Raw genomic sequence first — 23,951 nt, forward strand, 5'->3', positions numbered from 1 at the left:
AAGGGACCAGATAGCATATATTTTGGGATTCTTCTAAAAATCTGAAAACTGTGTTATACATGTTTTTGTTCATGTTCCGTTGTCAATTTTTTTAAAAGAAATTGGTGTTGTAGAACCTAATTCTTCACACTTATAGATTTACCTTAGGAAACAGGATTATATGGTGATTCATTCAATAAATTCTCAATCCTCAAAATGAAAAACAAATCAAGAAAAACATTTGCCATCTGGTCAACCATCTGTTCACACACCCTCAGAGAGGGGCCAGCACTCACATCCTGAACCTGACACCACGAGCGGCAAGTCCTTCAAGAAGGCATTTGATGAGGAAAAGAGATCAACCGTGCAATATCTGCCATGAACAAAGCAAATACATCACGGACAACCTCCTTTCGAACATCTCAGACCAGCTTCTGTGACCCTGCTTCTCCTCGGCTGCCAGAGCATCCTCCTGCAAAGGAACTCAATGGTGGGAGTTAACGCACAGAGAAGGTACGCTATCAAAGACGTGATGCTCCCTCGGGGCCTTCCCTTGACGTACCTGGGGTGGTGCAGGTCCCAGTGGCCCTCCCTGACATCAGCAGCAGGATTCGGAAGCCCTCCAAGATGGGGAACGAGGCCCCACTCTGAAAGAGAACTGTACCTTTCATGTTTCCCCAGGCATAAAACAAAGGCATCATGGGACTACCGTTCTTCACATTCCACAGGTGACGCAGAAACGGACTCCACCAGGAGGTCCTCTGGGCTGAAGAGATTCTGAAGGTCCATGGGCCAGGTGGCACGTGTGAGACACAGGATGCAGAGCCTGCCCTCCGTCTTCAGTTCAGAAACCATGGGGAGGTGCTCCCATAGCTGTGCCTTCCCTGAAGTTGGTGCCTCATCCTCTAGAAGGCTGATACTTGAATGAGTAGAACAAGTCAGCTGTGTATGCCACTTCTTGGACAGCCTTTCTTGAGAGACTGACCTGAAGACAGCTGCTTCTTCTCCAAAGGTGTTTTCTCCTCCAGGCAGGTCTCGGAGGGGAGGACAGGCCCCGGAGGCTGGGCGGAGCAGGAGAGCCAGCCATTACGCAGGCAGCTGCTGAGGCCAGCGCGGCCCGAGAGCCACATGTGGGGCTGCCATCAACACCTCTTCCCGGAAGTCGGTGCTGGACTTCAGTGATGCGACATGATACCCAAATAGAAGTGCACCCATACTTTTCGTCATAAATAAAGTGAAGAAACATGGATAACCTCTTTTCTAGTACCAAAACGTAGCACTGAGAATAACCCCGTGGCCTCCTGCCCCTGCTGGCAGAGCTCCAGGAACTCCTAGGGAAGACAGATGCTGAGGGTTAGTGGACCAGATGACCACAATTCCGACTTATGCACTCTATGGACAACCACCTGCCACTCGCCCCAGAGAGTAGATGCCACCAAGAGTCTCAGCTCCAACAGCCTTTCCTCCAGGGTGGATCTGATACTGAAAAGAGGTTGACCAAGAATGCTTTGTCCTAAATACAACGAATTCACCTGAGAACACCTCTCTTCAAGTACCACAGAACAGAACCCTCCATGGAGCCGCATGACACCTTCTCCAGGAAGACGGCCTAAGGATGGACTGAATGTGGAGGCTGAAAGACCAAGACAGCAGTGTCTTTCATGAGGCACACATTCTGCAGTCACATCCATTTGCTGGTCCCGATTTGGGGCTGACACCAATGTCCCTTCTCTGTTGATGGTGTCGAGAAGCACATCCTTCTGAGGCAGAACCTGGAAAGAGGCAGGCTGGAGAGGATTAGTTCCAGTGAAGTGACTGCTCTGGGAAACCCTCTCCCACAACCATGACCGCTGCCTTCCACCACAGTTGGTGTCCCCAATCAATTCTACGATGGACGTGAGGATGACAGTCCACCAAGTGACAGGTCATAGTTAAAATACACACACCCGGCGACCACCCACTTCCGTCTCTGGAGAGACCTGGTGGATAAGGTACATTGGCTACTTGTTTGTGTTGTTAGGGCTGCTGTTTAGTTATATGGTTCTTTGGCTGCTCTCCTCTGAACTCATTTCAAATGTTGGGAGAATTCTTCCCAACAGAACCTGGAACCATGTTTCCTGGGCCTCCCTTGCAGTGGGGAGCTGGCGTGTGACTGAGGCCCCACCAACTGTGCCCGTTCTTAGAGGTGGACATCGCCCGTGGTTGGACTGAGGATGGCCAGACACCGAGTGTCCCTGAACCCGCCAACACACAGTTGGAAGGGGCAAATCCCCCATGTACATACCAAGAGAGGGAGTGACACCAAGGCCCCTTCCCCAAAGTTCCATCGGGCCAGGGAGCTCTTCAGGGTGAGATTTGATACCGAAAAAGAAGTGCACCATGTTTGTTTCGTCACATATCAAGCGAAAATAACATGGGCAACTTCTTTTCAGGTACCAGAGATTAGCACCGCCGGGCAGGCATCTGTACTTGTTCACCTCCAGCAGGCCACCTGGGTGTGAAGGGATACTGGGGGTTAGGGCGTGGGGGCATGGCCGGGCAAACACCGTCCGTTACACATGCGCTGAACACAACGGGGATGGCCGCTCCCTGCCTGCAGCCCGGCACGGCGAAGCTGACCCTGAGCAGGGATGGGTTGTGTGGTCGCCATCATGGATGAAGCAAACCAGTTCCAGACTGCTGCTGCTTCAGGACCCCAAGAAGTCTTCATGGGCAGAATTCAATAATCAGGGCAGACGGGTTCCGGAATGTTTACTGTCAACTCCACAAATGTTCATGGAGAGCATCATTTCAGAGGAAACAGGATGGTCCTGGGCCTTAAATAAAATCCTCTCTGTGAGTCAGTGGTTCCTGTAAGGCGTCTTGAGAGACGGGAAACCGAGGATGTGGAATTAGGGGAGACAAGCCCAGTGCAGCATCAGCTCTCTGGGGACCCCTCCGTGCGTGTGTCTTGCATGGTTCTGACTCCAGTATCCCCTCCCGAGGACACTCCTGGTTCCTTGGAGGCATGGTTTGGTTCTAAAACACCAGCAGTTCAGCATGACTTGTGCCAAATACAGCAAATCCATCGCAGAGAGCCAAAGGGCAGGGGCCAAGGAGACACTGTCCCCAAAGTCAGCGTCACTTCCAGGAAGCCCTCCCAGGAAGAGAAGGACACCGAGGGTGAACGAGTCAGGGAAGACGCTCTGGACTCCACCATCCTTCAGGTCTCCCAGAGAGGGGCTCACACCAACGGCCCTTCCCTGGACACAAAACACAGAAATCATGCATTATTTGTCATTGATAAATTAAACCACTAGGACAACACTTCTGAAGTACAAACACAGTAAGTCCATGAGAAAAAGTCACTTTCCACCAAGAACCCACCTTAGATAGGATACTAAGGATAGCTGAACCAAGAGATACACATCATTGAAGAAAAATGCAGGTTTTCCAGTCACCACAGTGGTGTGGTATCATCTGTTTATATCCCAAATAAGATAAAACCCAACTCAAACTGGCTTAAACAGTAAAGGGATTTATAGGCTTTATCTCTCTGATAGGCTTAATGCAACTGAAAAGTGCAGATGCACTGTAAGCTTCAGGCAGCTCTCACAGGAGAAGGAGAAATATTTCCTTTCCCAGAAGCCCCAGCAAACATCTCCTTGCATCTCATTGGCTCAGTGGAGTTAGGGGCCCATCACTGAACCAATCACAGCAGCAAAGGGGGAGGGATAAAGCGACTCCCTTAACCCTGGGCAGGTGTGTGTGTGTGTGTCTGTGTGAGGTTTCAATCCAACCCAAGCCGCAGGGCAGGAAGAGGTGAGCTTTCATGAGAGAAATCAAAGGAAACTGAGGGAGGGAGAAAAGACACAGAGTGGTGAAAATCTTGACCAAAGTCCACTACACGTGCCAAGGTGCCTTCCCTGAAGTTGACACCCTAGCCAAGAAGTCCTTGAGGCAGAATTGGATACTGAAAAAGAAGTGCACCGCGAATGTTTCGTCACAAATAAAGCGAAAAAAACACGGGCAACTTCTCACTAAGTACCGCACGTCAGAACCGTCGAGCAACGCTGCTCTTCCGTGGTTGGCGTCACTTCCGCAGACATCCTGAGAGCAAACGGGTCCTGTTAGTAGGCCAGGCAACACGCCTTCACGAAACGGGTACCAGAAGGGATGTTTAATGTTTGTCAAAAACACAGAAGATGGCTCATAGACAACACTGCCTCAGATGAAATGGAATGACCCAGGGCCTTGACAGTGGCACCACTGCTGGCCAGCCTTGGCTCGAGGACGTGCTCACATGGCAGACAGGAAACGGGAGCTTAATGAGTTATGAGTGAATAATGAATGAAACCCAAGTTCTCAGTGGCCCATGTGGACGACTGACCCACTGGCTCACACCCTCACCCATTCCCGCATCGACACCCTCGCCGTAACCTCCTCATGGGTGAGGTGTACCTCCCACCCCTTGGGGCTTGGCCTTGTGACCTTCTGTGGCCATGTGATCTGGGCAGAAATGTGCCAGCTCCCAGTTTCAGTCTTCAGAGCCGAAGGGTTTCTACTTACTTTCTTGTGGTCTTGCCATCGCTGTGAGGACGATGTGCCAGCTAGCCCAAGAGGTGGGTGAGCGATGTCGTGTCCCACCTTCACCCCCAGAAGTCATCCTGTGTAAGGAATGGATACTTGGGATTAGAGGAAGACACATGCTAAACAGAACGTGTGCTCTTGAGTGCAACATCCACACCTGTACCTTCATTGATGATGACGCCAACGTCTCTTCTCTGAAGTTGCTGTCACATCCAGAATGCGTCTTAGGCAGGATCTGACACTGAAAAGCATCCCATCTCTTTGGATCCTCACAAGTCAGACAAAGCTGGACAACAGACACAGAGGTGTGTGATGACAACAAAGCCTCTTTGCCTAAGTAATGATGATGGACTTGAAATCCACCCAGGAAGAAGCTGGCTTCTAAGTGGTAATGACCCACAAGGGGATCAAAGCCACACTGCGAGCTCCTCTGTCCCCCGCCCATTCGCTCACCAGTAGTGGTTTGGACACCGATAGCCCTGCCTGGAATCTGGCTTCACCTCCAGGAAATCCTCCAGTGTGGTATTTACTAGTGAAAAGAGATGCACCATGTAACATTCATCACATACACGGCAAGCTCATTAGACAGGCTCTTGTCAGATACCACAGAACGGAGTTGACATCACAACCACAGGCGCTCCCAACATTGCACACCCCACCCTATACCCTCCCCAAAATAGATTGGACCCCTGAACCAGGTAATACAAACATCCTACATTCAACACATGCTATGGGGTGGGCCTTCCCCTGGGGGGTGGGGGGCACCGATACCAAGCCCTCTTCCTTGACATTTTCTGTGGTCAGGCTAACAGTCCTCCTGGGCAGGATTTGACACAAAGAGAGAGTATTCACTAACGATTGCTTATATTTATTTTTAAAAGGTAGGAGGGGGAGCCCCCAAAAGGGCGACCCCTCTTGAAATACTGTGGATTCACACTGGCCCCAAATCCTCCTAATCTTCTCCAAAGTTGCCATGTGCACCAAGATGTCATCCCACAGATGGACTGGGTGCTGGTGGATAGTCAAACGGGTGACCTACATCATAAATGAAGTGCACGTCACCGGTCTACCATCCCCTCAGCTACCCTGGAGAGTGGTTGGCATTACAGTCCCTTCAGTGACGCTGCCAGTGTGTCCAGAAAGCCATCCGAGCAGGACCCCACAGCTGAAGAGCCACCGCCCAGCCTGAGTCATCAAATGGATGAAAACCGCAACGAATAATCTCCCTCCACCACAGAAACATGAGCCCTTCTCCAAACGTGGCTTCCCTTCCAAGGAGCTGTCCATGGGAGGGCTGGATCCTGAGGGCCACACACCATCCTTCACCCCCGCCCCCCATGACACGTCACACAGTCCGCCTTCCTCGGGCCTAGTCAGGGTGCAGCCGGCAACGTCCCTTCCCTGAAGGCCGCATCAGGAACAGGAAGTGCCTCCAGGGTGGGATTTGATACTAAAAAAGAGGTTTCCCGTGTATGTTTCATCATAAATAAAGAGAAGACAACACGGACAACCTCTCCTTCGAGTATCGAAGATTAGCACTGATCAAAAAAAAAAACGAAAAAAACAAAAACAAAACTTCCGAATCTTCACCGACGCTGGTGTCCCCTCCAGGAAATTTCCCCGAGTCTACATTACACCAGGTAGACCAGATGTCACATGTCGTATACAAATGGAGATTCTGATTCAAGCATCCTAGACTTGTTTCTGGAGGTCAGCCAAGATACCCTTTAAGACTTGATACTGAAAAGAGGTCACCTGTGAAATATTTTCCACCAATACGGAGAACATTCAGTGTACAACCTCTCTCCAGGTCTTGGAGCTTTCCTGATGGTGGAACCACAGTCTCCTGGAATTCAGGCCTCAGGAAGCGCCCCCAGCAATGGTTTGCATCCTGATGTCGGTGCATCAGGAAAGAGTTCACAAACGAACGCTGTGTCCCGTGGTCAAGGGGCAGGTGGTGTGGTCTGCTTTGGGATGGCCCCTAGCCCCCGCTTGGAACTGGCCATGGGTCCAAGCAGTCTTCCAAGCAAGGTGTGATGCTAAAAACAGATGCATGTCACCGGGTTAATCCTACGTAGAGTGAGTGCCCACTAGAACCTCCTGCCGAGGGAGGGCAGGGAAAGCTGGGACAGGGCCAGCTTAACACCTTCCGCCACCTTCCGTTTAATTCAGGGGAATTAAGGAATAAAAACAAATTTCATTTCCTGAAGGTAGTTTGCCAAATGTTTGCACCAACTCTGGGTTGGCTTTTCTATTTTGCTATAAAACTCATTTTATCATCATTTTTTCATTGTAGGGGGAATATTGATATCTCCAGACCCTTTTTCATTGCAGTAGGGAGGTAGGCCAACCCTGATAAGACTGGAGAGATAGGAGTCAAAAATCAAGGGAAAGCAAGTTCCAGGTTTCCTCCTAATAAAGTGCAACTGTGCCCTGCCCTTTCTCCTAAGCTGACCTCTAAAGCAGAGGACAGAGAGTCACGAAGCAGTGCTGCCTCGCGACACCCTCAGCATCTTTCTTCTGACTCCTGCTTAACCCCCAGAGTGCCCAGGCTTCATGAACTCAGTGGCCACCAGCCCTGGACACATCAGAGGCAATGGCACGCTCACCACTGTCACATTTCCTTGTCTTTCTCTCTTGTCCCCAGGGCTCTTTTCAGGTGGAAGGAATGGTCTGGGCATCAGCTAATATGAAAGATTGGTTGTGCCAGTCATCACTGCCACTGCATCTGTTCCAGCTCTCATCAAACAAAGGAAGATTTGAGTGGAAAGACCTGGACCTTCTTGAGACCTCCGTGCCCTTTCCCCAAATGCCATGAGAGAGCCCAGAACCCAGAGTCACAGCCTACTGCCATCAAAACAAATGTACAGCCAACAACCTACCTCTGTGCCTTGGCCTCATAGCTGGCCAAGAACCACTTCCTTTCCGGAAGGTTGGCGTCGCCTCCATGACATCCTCCTGAGAAGGACTGACAAGGAGCATTAGTGTCAGACACGATGTGCAGAGCGACGGAAGCAGATGCCTTGGCTCACTCAGCCTGGACTGGGGCTGACAACTTCTGTCTTGTCCAGGAAGTCTTTCAAGTGGTGTCTAAGACTGAAGAGTGGTCAGAGGGAATGATTTGTCATAAAAGAAATGAACACACCAAAGGAAACCTCTGCTAGTATGACAGAGAAGAACCATCTACAGAAACACAGCCTCTCGCCTAACATCAGTATCGCCTCCTAGTGATGAATTGGATACAGTGGTCCATGGACCAGGTGTGTCCCTGGTAAAGCATGTGGCCTACAGTCAGCTATCTGCTCACTTCTCCTGGATCAGAATTGATGACAGAGCCCTTTGCCCTAAGTTGGCATAACATCACGCATTCCTCCAGATTTAAAAATAAATCAACTAAAGAATTCTTGTTAGAAATAAACAGGTCCCACCCCAGACCAATTCCAGAGACCCTCAAGGTCTCATCTTGATCTCAAAACCAACTTTTCTTCTCAAAGATGTTATTATGTCCCTAACATCCTTTCAGAATGAATGGGATGCTGAGGGGCAGTGGTCCAGGCCACGTGCATTGTCTGTGCAGGGCATGCTCTCCGTGCAATAAGCATTCACCTAACACGGGCTGGGCTAACTCCAAACCCATCACTGAAGGAGGCAAACACCAGCCATCCCTCCGAAGTGGGGCTGAATACTGAACTAGGCTGGCTTTGTGTGATTTATCAGAAGCAAGATAAATGCAACCACAGATAACCTACCTGCATGCTCCAGGGCATGGAGCTGTCATGGGGACCGCTGTCTTCCTCCAGGTGGGCATCACCTTGGGAAGTCCTCCTAAGAATGGATAAGATATTGAGGGTTAGTGGAACAGGTGATGAAAGTCAGAAATACGGGACACTCTCTGTGGTCAACCATTTACTCATGTCCACAGTGCCCCTTCCCTGAAGCTGGGATCTGGACCAGAAGCCCTCCAAGGTGGGATCTGATACTGGAAAAGAGGTTAACCAGGTGTGTTTCATCTTCATCAAAGAAACAGAAACCTAGAAAACCTCTCTTCAGGTACCACCAATTAACACTGACATGGATACCACTGATTCTTCCCCAAACTTGACCTTCAGTCCTGGAAGTCCTGTTAATACGGATTGGACACTGATGGTTAGCAGAACAGATGACATTAGTCATAAATGTAAGGCACAGGCTTTGTGGTCAACCACTTATTTCTGTCCACTGGATGGGAGCTGACAGTAACGCCCTTCCCTGAAGCTGAGGTCTGGACCAGAAGGCCTCCAAGATGGGATTTGATACTGGAAAAGAGGTTAACCAGGTGTGTTTCATCTTCATTAAAGAAACAGAAACCCAGAAAACCTCTCTTCAGGTACCACTGATTAACACTCACAAGAACACTGATTCTTCCCCAGACTTGACATTCAGTCCTGGAAGTCCTGTTAATATGGAATTGGACACTGCACATTAGTCGATTTGCTGGTGTGAGCTGTTAGTTGAATGCATGCTGTCCGTCAACCACCCATCCAAGTACCCCAGTGGAGCTGACCCCAATGACATCCTGAACTTCCTGAAGTCAGCATCATGGCCAGAGGGTGGGAGTACTCTAGATAGGCCAGTCACAAGAGCTGTCATATTTATAGTTAACCCCCAGGGCAAACTTTTCTCAGTTACCATAGAGAGACACAGATGCCCCAAGCCAAGGCTGGCTCTCTCAAGGGTCCTCCCAAGGACTCCCTGGATACTGAGGTGTGGTGGGTCAAGTGATCTGTGTCATAAATCAAGTGCACATAGTCTGGTCTGGTCAGCTGATCACTCAAGTACTTTGGAGTGGTGTAGACAGCATGCTCCTTCCCCTGAATTTGGAGGGCCTCATCTAGGAAGCCCTCCAAGAAAAAGAGATCCTACTGAAAATAAGTCCAAGTTTGCCATGTCTGGCACAAGCATAGCGAAAGCCTTGTAGATGCTCTCTCTTCCAAGTCTAGCAGAGCCCAGCTGGCCCTCGTTTATCGTCTCTTTCCCCAGAGTTGGCATTTCTTCCAGAAGTTCTCCAAGGAGGTGTTAGATACTGAGGGTTAGTGGACCAGGTCACAAACGGCACAAATAAAGCGTGTGCTCTCTGGTCAACCATCTCATGTACCCAGGCACGTGTTGATGCCAGTCTCCTTGTCGGCAAGTTACCCCTGCCCTTGAAGTCGCCAAGCCAGAGTGGTTTGCTGAGAAGAAGGCTGCCACACAGGAGTTATCATCACACACAAGACAAACGCATCACAAACCCCACTGAGCTGCACTGAGCGCAAACCTAGTGTCCCCACCCCACAGTTGATGTTAGCTCCAGGAAAGCTTGCAAGGCGGGATTAGATACTGCAAAGAGGTCGACCGTGTAATGTGCGCCATAAATAAAGCGAACGCGCCACGGACCACCTCTCTCCAAGTACCAAGCAGCAGCAGTACTGACACCAGGACAGTGGCTCTTCCTCAAAGCTGATATCACCTCCTGGAAGTCTTCCAAGGCGAGATGTGATATTGAGAAGAAGTAGACCATGTGTCCTACGTCATAAATAAAGCGTACACACCATGGTCAACCGCATCTTCAAATACCATGAAGTGACGCTGACCCAGCCTCTCTTCCCTTAATTTTGTTTCACCTCTAGGAAGCCCTTGCAATATGCGTCATGAACTATCAGCAATCAGCAAATGTGGCAATGACCACAAACCCAAGTCCAATGCTGCTACCACCTCCAGGATGCCCTGTAAGGCTGAGGTTGGGTGCTGAGTATTGGTTGGGGGACCAAGTGGCCAATGTCATAAATAAAGCACGTGGTCTACAGCCAAAGCACCTAGTGATCTCTGCTGGATAGTGCCTACCACACAGGCCCTGCTCTCAAGTGGCATGGCCTCCAGCAAGTGCCCTAAGGCTGGCTGAGAATTAGTGGACCATGTTGCGTACGTCATAAACAACATGTACGCTCTCTGGTCTACCATCTCTCCATGTCTGTGGAATGGTGCTGAAGCCAGACCAATGTGTCTCCCACGAAGTTGGCTTTGCCTCTGGGAAGCCCTCTGCGACTGAATTTGATATTGAGAAGACGTGGACCATATTACATACGACACAGAGATAGCGCATGTTGTATGGTCAACCGTCTTTTCAGGTACCGTGGAAAGGGCTGATGTCAGAACCGGCGTCTCTTTCCTCACGTTAGCATCACCTTCAGGAAGCCCTCTGAGGCTAGATGCAGTATTGAGAAGAGGCCACCATGCAAAGTCTGCTATAGATGCAGTGGACACAGCACAGAGAAACCCCTTAAGGACCCAGAGTGGAGATGACGCCGAACGAGTGCTATGCCTGATACCTAGCATTGCCTACTGGAAGCCCCCCAGGGTGCATTTGCTGTTACGAAAAGGTGGACCAAGTAACATGCATTGTAAGTAAAACATATGAAGCATGGTCAACTTCTACTAAGTATCCCAGAGCAGCATTGGTGCCAGAACTGGTACCTCGTCTCAAGAAGTTGACATGACCTCCCTGGAGACCTTCAAGGCTGAATCTGATACTGAAAAGAAGTAGACCATGTTACATACGCTGTTAATAAAATACATGCAGTGCGGTCGAACCCTTTCCAGGTACCGTGAGGTCGGTGCTGACGCCAGAACCATGCTCCAACTCGACTCTGAAGCTGGTAGCATCTTCAGTAAGTTCTCCAACGTTGGAATGGAGATGGGGAAGAAGTGGGCCATGGAATGTGCATCATCTGTAAGCATACACGGCAGGACCAATCAGATCTTCGTGGAGGATCAATGTTGAGTCCAGAGCCAGGGCATCTTCCCCAAGATGACTAGACTTGATATGGAAAAAAGATAGACTGTACATGCATCGTCAACGAAAACAACGAGTCAGTGTGTCTTCAAGTACCTGCAGGAGCATCATCTCATGTGTACCCATATCTGCTCTACGTGGGCACTCGGTCCTGAAGCCATCTGCGCATAGCTCTGAGGATGATGAGAGGCAGAACGCGTAACATCCCTCCTTCATCAACATTCGCGGCACTGACCACCATTTCTTCACGTACCATGGGGAGTGTGTCAACGTGGGAGCAGGACACCTTCCTAGAGGTTATCATTGTCCTAGGGAAGGCCTTGGAGGCTGCGTTTGACACTGAGGAGAAGACTGCGTTGCAAGCATTAACAGATTAAGTACACATCTAACAGTCTACCATTCCTCCAAGTACCATGGAGCAGGGAGGATGCTGAGACCAGTGTCGTTCCTCTAACTTCAGGCTCTCTCCAGGATGGTTTGGATGGCTGGGCTGGATACCAAGAAGCGGTTTACCATCCCACATACATACTCAAAATGTATGTGGGACGGTAAACCATTTCTTCAAGTACCGCACAATGGCAGTGATGACGGGAAGAAGGCTCACGTTCACCAAGGTGCCTCTGGGGATCTCTTCAAGGCTGCATTTGATGCTGAGAAGAAGCAGGTCATGGTGGATACTAAACAAGAGTTGCGCAGTCAACCATGTCACTGAATGCCATAGAGCAGCACTGATCCCAGAAAGAATCAAGATCTCCTCCCCAGAGATGGTCAGCTTTCCCGAGGCAGAACTTGATATAAGAAGAGCGAGAGTATGTCATTTCGCATCATGCAGAAAAGAACATGCCATACAGAAAACCATCTCTTCGAGCGTCACGGAGAGGCCTGATGTTGGGTCCATTGGTGCTTCCCCGAAGACGGCGTCGCTTCCAGGAGCCTCGAGGATGGATTTGATACTGAGGGTTAGTGGACCGTGTTACATACGTCACAGATAAAGCGTACGCTATACGGTCTACTATCTCTCCAAGTACCACACAGGGACGCCGAAGACAGAGGTTGAGGACACGTCCAGATAGCCTTCCAAAGCTGGGGGGAATCAGAGGGCAGGTCGAGCACAACACATGCATCATGCCACAAGCACACACAGGCTAGAAGTCTTGTCTCCACTGTCAGGGCCTGGCGCTGATGGTGGAACTGGTGGCTTATCCCCAAAGCCGGCAACTCCTCCAGGAAGCCCTCCAAGGCTGTAAGTCCCAGTGAGCAGAAGTGGACGATGTTATGGATTTCCTCATTCCAGGAATACTGATTAAGTGCATACTATGTGCCAGGCACTGTGCTGGATCTGAGGGAATGGGTAGGTGGGCATAGAGGGAGGGTGGGCATGGCATGTGGCTAATAGAACTGTGTGGGGGAGTGCTGAGCAAAATAAGAACTATAAGATGGCCTGTGTACAACCACAAGGAACATCTTCTAGTTATACTGAGCAGGCCAAGCAAATAGTCTCAGGGCATATGAAGCCCAGGTTGTGAGCCTTAGTTTGGGCCATAAAAAATTATGCCACAGGAAAGACTGATAGCCATCTCTGCCTCAAAGTCAGGGCATTTCCAGGAGGTCCTCTTAGGCCGGATGGGATCTGAGCAGTAACCACCATGCCATCTTCATAAACAAAGCAGATGTCGTTTTGGTCAATCCACTCCCTAAGGTCAGAACCTTCGTCTCATCCCTAATCATGGCACTGCCTCCAGAAACCCCTCTGAGACTGAGTTTACTATCCATCAGAGGAGGACATTAGCACAAACATGGGCACTTCAATCTACGGAAGTCTCTCTTCAATACCACCGAGCGTGATGGCGGCTGGCCTGGTGGGTCCCCCTGAAGGTGGTATCGGTTCCGTGAAGCCCTCCAAAGCTGGCTGGGCTACTGGGAAGTGGTGGAACACGTCACGCAATCTTTCCTCGTGCATATGCCGCATGGCAAACCATCTCTTCAGGAATCATGGCCGAGGCTGGAACCGGTGTCTTTGCCCCCAGGTTGCATCACCTCAGAGGGGGCATTTAAGAGGCCTTGTTGCACGAGTCAGACATCAACCATAGGCAACAGGAATTACCACGGAGCAGTGCTGGAGCTAAACCCAGTGTCCTCGTCCCTCACGTTGGCAACACCTCCGGGGTGCCCTCCGAGGACGGAGTGGATACTGAGAGTTAGTGGACCATGTTACATAGGTCAAAAATCACAAAGCCTACGTTCCATAGTCTACCATCTCTTCAGGAACCATGGAGTGGTGCTGACCCCAGAACCAGGGCTTGTCCCTGAAGTTGGTGTCACTTCCAGAAAGCCTTCTGAGGCCTGATTTGTCATTGGGAAGCAGGCACGTGGTGAACATAACCCCCTCCTGAAGTGTGGGGAGTGGCGCTGATGGGGAAGAGGCGCCTCTGCCCTGAAGTAGCATCTCCCCTGGGAAGGCCATGCCAACTCGGAAAGATAGAGAAGAGACAAACTATGCAACACTGACCATGCTTTGGCCATTACATGGTCAATTAGCTCTTAATCAAAGTGAAGGGCAGTGGTTTGCGCTGCATGGCAGAATGGGAAGCTCTAAGGAAAAAGCTCCTATGTGAAAGGGGGTCCCTCAACTTCTGGGTAACAGCCTGCCCCAGCTCATCCAGGCTATGACGGTCCTTGTGATATACCACACCACCCTGGTATACGCCAAACACCGAGCTGAGTGGGAAGGGGGCTCTTCCAGTTCCTGCTCAACATCTCCACCTCCTTCAAGAGGCCTTCCTTGGGTCTCTCCATGCCCTCTTGTGGCCCAACTTTCAATACCACCGCCCCACAGGAATGAGATGCACGGCCATGAGATAGGTTAGCCTCCAAGGAAGGGCAAAGGCAGGCTCCTGGGCAGCATAATGGGAGGGCACGGCTATCTTCCAAAGTCCTGAAGCCCAGTGCTGAGCATGTCAACCCCCTGCTCACAATCCAGTTGTTGAAGACCAAACTCTTTAGAATGGCATTCAAGACTTCATCCTTCATTCCCATTCTCTGGCCTGCTCCCTGAGCCCTGAAATTGCCTCAGCCAAGTCAGGCCTTGGCATCCCCTGACGCTCCCCAGCACCCTGCCTGTGCCTCTCCTCCAGCCCAATTACATCTTCCATGTGGTCAGTCATAGAAATAATCTCATGTTTATTAAACACTCATGAAGTGTTAGAACTAGAGCTGTGAGCAAAACACAGTCATTGCTCTCCCGTAGCTTCTAGCTTAGCAGGAGAGACCCACGTTGAATTAATTATTACAGAGCACTGATTTCAAAGTTAAAAGAGGCCAAAGTGTTGTGAAGGAGCAGGGAGCATTTAATAAGAAGATCTGACCAACTGGGGGGAGCTTCTCAGAGGAAGTTTAGAGTAAAAGATGAAGGATGAGGAGACGCAGCCAGGAAGAGAGGGACAAGAGCAGACAATGCAGAGTGGAAGCAGGAACTGGAGGAAGCATGGACTGTACGGAGCATGGACCAGATGGAGCATGGAACGGATAGACAGTCACCTGGATAGAGCAGGGACTGTATGGAGCATGGAACGGATAGATGGCTCATGGATCAGGCAGATGGAGCATGGAATGGAGTCACCTGGATAGAGCAGGGACTGTACGGAGCATGGACCAGATGGAGCATGGAACGGATAGATGGCTCATGGATCAGGCAGATGGAGCATGGAATGGATAGAGAGTCACCTAGATAGAGCAGGGACTGTATGGAGCATGGAGCAGATGGAGCATGGAACGGATAGATGGCTCATGGATCAGGCAGATGGAGCATGGAATGGATAGAGAGTCACCTGGATAGAGCAGGGACTGTACGGAGCATCGACCAGATGGAGCATGGAACGGATAGATGGCTCATGGATCAGGCAGATGGAGCATGGAATGGATAGAGAGTCACCTGGATAGAGCAGGGACTGTATGGAGCATGGAGCAGATGGAGCATGGAATGGATAGATGGCTCATGGATCAGGCAGATGGAGCATGGAATGGATAGACAGTCGCCTGGATAGAGCATGGACTGTACGGAGCATGGAGCAGATGGAGCATGGAACGGATAGATGGCTCATGGATCAGGTAGATGGAGCATGGAATGGATGGACAGTCGCCTGGATAGAGCATGGACCAGATGGGGCATGGACCAGACAGATGGCTCATGGACCAGAAAGATGGAGTATAGTCTGAATGGAGCATAGTCTGGATGGAGCCTGGTAACCAAAAGAGCATCTCTGTGAATGGAGCATGCCATGCCAGAAACATGCCAGAAACATGCCAGAAATGAGGCTGAGGAGCTAAGTGGGGGAGAGATCATTCAGAGCCTTAGAACAAAGGTTAAAAAGCATAGATTTTATCCTGAAGCCAAACGAAAGTCCTTAATAGCTGATAAGACATGAGCTTCAGGTTTTTATGAGATACCTCTTGCTGATGTGGGAAGAGAGTGCTCATGGGGGCAAGAGCCAGGCCAGGGAGAAGGAGTATAGGAGTCCAAAAAAAAAAAAAAGAATGGCCCCACGGACAGGGGAGGAGTCGGGGAAATGGGGGAAATGGGCACGTTTGAGAATAGTTAGGAAGAAGAGCAGGAGAGACTTGGTAATGCCCCGGGCATGGGTGAGGAACGGAGAGCAACAAGAAAAGGGCAAGAACCCCTGCAGGCTCCACTCTCTGAGCTGGGGAGCACCCGATGAGGAACGAGTGCCGATGGGGCTGCAGGAGTGGCCGCATCTGAAGTGCCAGTGAGAAATCCTAGTGGAGATGCCAAGTCAGCCATCAGATGGAGGTCACTGGTGATCTTAGTGAAAGCTCTCTCAGTGGAGCTGCAGGGTGGGAAGCCAAATAAAAATGAGACAGAAAAACCACCAAGAGGGTAGCTAGAGGGAGGTCATCAGGGTAAGGGAAGCAGTGGGGTCAGGCTAATGGTGGGAGGTGGGGGAGTTCATTCTGATGGCTTTTATTTCTCTGTATCTGTGATCGGAGAGGAAGTCACTGATGTCCCCCATTGGTATGGGAACTCCTGTGAGGCAGGAAGGGGTCACAGTGGCCTCAGCTTTGTATCCCCAGTGCCCAGAACCAGGCATTCTACAAAATTGTGAGGAATGAAAGAATGGACAACTCCAAATAGCAGAGATGGACCCTAAAATGTCCTTGGACTCCTGGTTAAAGTGACATGTGTCTCCACTAGCCTTCTGGATCCCAAGAGGTGGGCAAGCCCCCCCCCCACACCCAGCATCCCAACATGCAGACACCAAGGCTGGGCTGAACAGCTCCTAACCCCAGACAGCTGAGGGCTGGTGGCCCTTCTCAGCTCCCCAGGCCCCAGTCATTGCTCCACCTCCATCCCTCACCTGTCACTCTGCTCGGCCATTCTTTCAACAGCACATCGACTCGCCGGCTCACCCATGCACTCGTCTCTCTCAGAGATCTCTCCTTCGTGCACTCGTTTACTCCTCAGCTACCCCTCCTTGCATTGACTCGCCCACATGTACTCTCAGACACTCAGCCGTGAACACACCTTTGATAGCCATTTGCCCTGTGCAGAGGCTGAGGCTGCCCTGACCCAGTGGTCTTGCCTCATAGGAACTCACAGTCTAGATGGGAGGAGGATGGCCGCTCAACCCACGCATTGATAGGAGATCATGGAAATGTACAAAGTGGTAGGATTTCAGATGGACACAATCTATAATCCAGGAACAATAAGGAGTTTCTGCTCCGGCAGAGGGGGCCAGACCAGAAAGAAGGGAGGCAATTCTCTTGTCCCAAAGACTAGGGTGCAGGGCGGGGAAGGGAAGGAGAGGAAACAGTGACAAAATCCACTCATACCACGTCACTTGGAAGGGTGTAAACAGGAGGAATGGGAAGAAACGGATACACGCTCAACTTAGTTACACATAGGGAAAAGTCATTTTTTTTACCATAGCGAAATATAGATGTAAGCGCGGCTTTTTTAAAAAACTGAAATGTAAGCACTGAGAGACTTAGAAATTCGTTGTGTACTTTCTGAATCACCGAAGAAAATTTTAAAAGAAAAAAATGTAGTCTATGTAATAAAAGATAGCAGGAAAGAAAGGATGAAAAAAATAAAACAAGCATTAAGTGCAATTTTTTTAAGTCCAAACAAACAATGAAGAAATAAAAAGGTAAATGGTTATACCCCCTTAAAAAGGGGATTTTCCAATTCAAGGCAAAAGCCTCAAATCCAAACTATATGTTATCTATTTGAGACACACTTTGAATAAATTAGCTCAAAAAAATTCAAATCCAAGGGGCCAGCCAGGCGGTGCAGTGATTAAGTGCCCACGCTCCACTTAGGCGGCCAGAGGTTCGCAGGTTCAGATCCCAGGCGCGCACTGATGCACCGCTTGTCAAGCCATGCTGTGGCAGCGTCCCATATAAAGTAGAGGAAGAAGGGCGTGGATGTTAGCCCAGGGCCAATCTTCCTCAGCAAAAAGAGGAAGATTGATATTGGATGTTAGCCCAGGGCTGATCTTCCTCACACACAAAAAAAATTCAAATTCAAGGGATGCGCATAGACAAATAGAAAGGCCTCCATTTCCAAGCATTGACTTTCAGGTGGCCTACATTATCCTGTGCTGACATCTCAAAACTAAGGAATTCAGACTGCAGCTGACTGCCAGCAATCAGCTCCCCATCAACTGCACCAACAGTTCTGTATATACAGCAATTTGTTTGTGCAATTGCTTTAATATCTCATTACAGGGGTTTTCAAAGGGTAGTCTGAGAGGCATTTGGGGCCCCCCATACCCTGTCAGGAAGGTGCCCACAGCTCAAGGTCACTGCCCAGCTCCAAATAGGGCAGCTTGGATTTGATCTATTTTACTTATTGGGCTTCTGGGTAATATTTAGTCTGAATAAAGGACTTGGCTGCATCTGAAAACCAGTATTTAACTACATTTTGCTTGTATTGTTTTATAAAAATAAGTGGAAAGTGGAAAAATAAAATTGCTGATACCTGTGGTAAGAGCATAGATCTCACAGACACTTAAGAAATTAAGACAAAGATGGAAATCATTAGGCAGACCCAGTGTGACCAATCTTTAGTCTCAATAATTGAATTTAAGTCAGTCAACTATGTGTTTGAAAAGAGTGAAATTAAAGAACATCTGTGGAATGTTAGAAATTGCCTGAAAATGTGCAGAATATTAAGCTCTCGAGGAGCAGAATTCTTTAGAACACGCAAGCCTCTGGTTCAACTTTCAAACAACGTTTTGCCTTGAATACAGGCTTCTAGAAACAATTATACAGGAAACTAGGGTTACCTAACTCGAGAACACACATGAAAATAAAGCAGAAGTGCCTCTGCAATTACAAGGACCCAAGAACAGAACGGTTACACGGGTCGACGAAAACCACCCCTCAGAGATGGAAAGTGCAATCTGCAACAAGGACATAACATTCACAAACATTTACAGTAGGAATAAAATAGCACCCAGAATGGGGGAAACAGAAACACAGTTTCCAGAGCCCTCTCAGTCCTAAAGTCATCAAATAGGCAAAAAGTAAATGATAAACAGACCTCAAATCTGGAGTCAAGCAACATCATACTTAACAGAGAGTGAGAAATAAAGAAACGATGGTTATTACTTCATCAATATTAGGTTATACGGATCCAAAAAGCTCTAACCAATGTAATAAAACAAAAAATAGATCCATGTTCTAAACTATCAGAAACAGATTAAAATTATGGTTATTTATAGATTACTTCATTCTTTACTAAGAAAATCCAAAAGAATCAACAAAAAACCTAATTAAACTACATGTCTTTACATCAAAATCAGTACCCTATAAACAAGATGTGCACCTTACTTTTAAAGGCCCATGAAACATTTACAAAATTGATTATATAGGGCACAAAGAAGACAACCATAAGTTCCCCAAACTAGAATTTGTATGTCCACATTCTCTAGCCACAATGAAATATAACCACAATAGAATAAAAAAAGTATAAGTAACAACACACAACCCAAATAAATTAGAAATTAATTAAAAAATAAGCTCCACTTTTGCACATTTAATTCAGATAATCATTTCTTCTAAGAACAAGAAGAAATGAAAAGCAAAATTACAAATATTTTAAAATATTGCAACTTACGACATGCAGTCAAAATTGCAACCAGAGGCAAATTCATACCACGAAATATTTTCATTATTAAAGAACAACAAAAGGGATATATGGACAGATCCATAAAACAAGCTTAAGGAAAGCAGAAGGAAGGAATAAATAAAGATAAAAGCAGATATTGTTGAATTTGAACACATACATACACAAAAACAGTTGAATCAATAAATTATTCCAAGAACTGATTCTTTGAAAAACCTCTAAAAAGGACACTCCTCTAGCTCTTCTGATAAAAAAAGAGATAAAGTACACACACACACAATTGAGAATGACACAGGTGATATAATCATAGAAATAGATGAAATTTTTAATATAAAAAATAATATTTATAACTCTACGCTAAGACATTTTTAAATTTTGGAAAAAACAGACAATTTTCTAGGGTTAATAATAGCTTTAAAAACATCACCGAGCCCTCAGTACGTGCCAGACACAGTGGAAGGTACTTTATCTCTTTAATCCTCAAAGTGGCCCTCTTAGCTACAGGCTCCCATTTTATCCATTTAACAAATGAGGAAACTAAGAATTAGAGAGAAGACATAGTTTTCCCAAGGTCACATGAGAAATGACAGAGCAAGAATTTAAACCCAAGTTGTCTGATTCCAGTGCCTGCACATTTAAACACTGAGCCACATTAGAAAAAGAAGCAAACATTCTAAAGATGTAGAAAATCCAAAGAATCCAATAAATACAAAAGAAATAGGAAACGTTGTCCAAGAATTATCCAGGAGAGTTATACGGGTGACTTCTTTCAAGCTTTCATGGAACAGATCACGTAAATGATGTATATATGGTACAGAATATAGAAAAAGATGGAATGGTCCCTAATTCATTTTATAAAGCCAGAATCACTTTGATACCAAAACCAACAGAAAAATAAACTTGAGAAGTCCTAAATGAAATACTAGTGAAGCAAATCAGGTAGTATATTAACAGAACAATACACCATAACCAGGTAGAATTTGATCTAAAAATGTTTCAAAATTATGAAACATTATTATAATTAATTGCATCAATAGGCCAACAGAGAAAAACAACACAAATATCTCTATAGGCATCAAAAAAGCATTTCATAAAATTCTAAATCCATTCCTGATTTTAAAGTCATATATGAACTAGAAATAAATACTTCATTGGCATTACAAAAAACACATAGCCTAAAAAATTATTTGTTATCATACTTAACAGTAAACCAGAAATAAGACAAAGATTTTTATCATCACCAATTTAATGTTTTGGAAGATCCAACCAATGCTATAAGACAAGAAAGGGAAATAGATGAAATAAAATATTGAAAAAGTAGCAAAATTTGTATTATATAGATATGAATGACTCTTTACCTAGAAATTCCAAAACATTCAACTAAAAACTTGTAGAACAAATGAGAGAATTCAATGAGGCAGCCAATAACAATAAATATATAATCTCTCCCCTACATACCAGTAATAACCAGTTGGAAAATATAAGAAAAGGGAATAAATTCACAATAGAAGCAATACTTAATTTCTTGAAATAAGCTTAATGACAAACTGTGAATTTGTCAAATTTCACGAATTGTGACTATATATATATTAAACTGCAAAATATCATGCAAAGTCCAAGTATCAAAAAATATCAGTTCTCTTTAATTTACAATTTTATAAAATTCCACAGAAAATCTATAAAGAATGTTTTTAAATTCACAATATCACTGAAATTCATCTGGAAGAATAAACAAAGTGAGACTAATCAAGAAAATCTTGAAAAATAAGAATGAAGGAAGACTATTGCTACCAAATAATAATACACATTATAACGATTCAATATATTAAAACAAAGCAGCACTGGTGTAAGAATAGACAGATTAATGGAATATAGAAAGGCACAACAAGAAACAAAACTATAAAAGTATCTAGCATGTGGTAAATGCGGAAACAAGACAGATAGTTATTTCTCACAATAATTAAATTAACGGATTAAAGATTCAAATATAAAAGATGAAATCATGAAAAAACTAGAAAAAAATAAAAGTGACCCTATGAGCTCAGAGTGGAAAAGGACATTCTAAGCTAAGCAAGAAAAAACTATAGTAAAAATTAGTGATAGATTTTAGAACATAAAGTTTTTTTAAATAAAAATAATTAAAAGTTCCATAAACAAATGGAATGGCAAATGAAAAATGGGGGAAAAACTGGTAATATATGATAGAAAAAGAGCTATTATTCTTATTTTAAATGGTCTTAGAAAACAAAATTAAAAGATGAACACACCAATACAGAAAAATGGTTAAATGACTTCCGGTTTAAATTAATGTGGTGAATTGAATACAGTTGTTCACCTGCCCTCCCTCTTGAAACTGTGCTAAATGAGAGTGAAGAGATTTTCATTTTGAGTGTAAGTACAGAGGAACAAAGAAAAGAAGACAGGAGAGATTCAGAGCTGGCAATCCTAAACTGGCAGTGAGGGAAGTTGAACTAAAGTCCAGTGTATTCCATGGAACCCAAAGAAATCCCAGGAATTATCTCAGGTACCTCACTGTGGCAGGAAAATCTGGGTCTAAATAAGATGAACTGTCTAAAAGTCTGTTTGAGAAGAAGGCAGCTCCCCAAATGCTCACCCACTGGGCAAAGTGTTCCCTAACTCTGAGAGAAGACTGGAAACGTATCACACGGAGAAGGCAGAGCAAAGGTGATGGAGCAGAGACACAGGCAGAGTTGAGGGCAAGAGTTCTAAATTAAAAGGATGAAGGTGGCAAAGTTTTACAAGCTGGATATGGAGACTGCCCAATCTTCCTCCATAAAACTGCCAGAGCACCAGCAGCTAGCAATACTCCAGATCACAAACTGAAAAACCTTCTTTGGAGCATCTGAGGAGTCCAAACGAAAAAGACTTAAAAATGCTAAAACCTGGGGTCCCCAATAGAAAGACCAGCTAGCTCATTCTACAGTAAAGCCCACGGTTCACCAGGCCCAACCACATATGAGAGCTCATTAGTGTATTTGTACGTGTGTATTATATATATCTATATTTGTATCATCTATAGCTATATCTATATCATCTGCATCTACATCTATATCACCAGAGAGTTAAGAAAAGCATATAACATGGAAGTTACACACACACACACACACACGGAAGGAAAAAAAAGCTTGGAGACTCTATAGAGAAAAGAAAATTCCAGAAAACCTAATAGTATCAGGGATATAAGAAGCAATTGTATCCATGAACAAAATATTATAAAATAATATTTAGAGTATAATGAAAAATCCTGAAAATTAGAGATTGCAGAAATGAAAATAGGTTAAAAGATAAAGACAGAGACATCTCTCAGGAAGAGAACAAAGAAATGAAGCGGTGAAAATCAGAAGAAAAATATGGGACTATTACGGAACCAAAGACATCCAATGTACAAACAACCTAAGTTCTAGAAAGAGAAAATAGATGGGAGGATATTATCCAAGGAATTGTCCAAGAAAAATGTCCAAAACGGAAGGACACAAGTTTTCAGATCAAAAGGGCCTGGCAACATGGATGAGCACAGATCCACATCAAGACCCATACACATGAAATTTAAAACACTAGAAGACAATGAGAAAATCCTACAAGTTCTAGAGGGGGAACAAAGATCACATACAAGGGATGAGGAATCACAGATACTTCAGACTTCTCATCAGCAGCACTAGAAGTTGGAAGACAATTATTTATGAATTCAAAATCTGAGGGGAAAAATAATTACCAAACAGAATTCTCTACCCAGCCAAACTATCAATGACAGTGCGGACTAGACATTTTCCTTTTCGGATATGAAAGGTCTCCAAAAATTTACCTCCCATGCACCCTTTCTCAGGAAACTACTTGAGGATGCACTCTAGCAAAATAGGGGAGTAAACCAAAAAAGAAGATAACACAAGATTTACAGAATCAGAGATCAATCAAGGAGAGTAGATCAAGGGAATCCCCAGGAAAAGAATGAGGGGGAGATCCCAAGATAAGGGCAGGAAGGCCAAAGATCAACCAATCCAGAACAGGACAGGCGAGAAGACTCCAGGAAGAGATTTTTTTCAAAAAGATAAAACACATAAGGCAAAAAAAAAACCCACTAATGTGTTTGAATGTATGAGAGGTTTGGGATAAATCTGTGATAAGTTCATTAAAAACTAACCAATTGATCAAAGAAAGAATGCAAAAAAGAAATAAACAAAAACCAAGATAATTATTAACTCAGAGAAAACAAGAAGTTGTGAAGGAGAGGTAAATAATCATAGCGCTGTTGTTTAGCTGTCAAGCGTTATAATGTTACACTGTTATAATAATCTGAACACTGAATATTGATCAAACCAAAGCTATGAACTAAATATACTGAGAGGATGGGGCACAGAGGGCTTCTTGTGTGTGGTGAGGCCAAAGGCATATGTGAAAGAGACTTAAGTCCTCATCTTCTATGGATGA

At 46.1% G+C, this 23,951-nt stretch overlaps 1 long non-coding RNA gene across 49 annotated transcripts in view; it reads right to left on the minus strand.

Moving 5' to 3' along the window:
* Positions 1–2,413: 2,413 nt before the first annotated feature.
* Positions 2,414–23,951, minus strand: part of LOC147913805 (uncharacterized) — a 168,699-nt gene continuing 147,161 nt past the window's right edge. For 46 of the 49 annotated variants that reach the window (XR_015556066.1, XR_015556094.1, XR_015556103.1 and 43 more), the window contains 4 exons: positions 8,298–8,373; positions 4,712–7,644; positions 4,528–4,625; positions 2,415–3,221 (listed from right to left, as the gene is read on the minus strand). This is a non-coding gene — a long non-coding RNA (uncharacterized LOC147913805). Of the gene's footprint in view, positions 3,222–4,527; positions 4,626–4,711; positions 7,645–8,297; positions 8,374–23,951 lie in introns of all 49 variants that reach the window. The other 3 variants (XR_015556061.1, XR_015556057.1, XR_015556058.1) reach the window with 3 other exon arrangements.

Source organism: Ceratotherium simum, chromosome 24, assembly GCF_057802395.1.
Source record: "Ceratotherium simum simum isolate JZ-2026a chromosome 24, ASM5780239v1, whole genome shotgun sequence".
In the NCBI taxonomy this organism is placed as follows: Eukaryota; Metazoa; Chordata; class Mammalia; order Perissodactyla; family Rhinocerotidae; genus Ceratotherium; species Ceratotherium simum.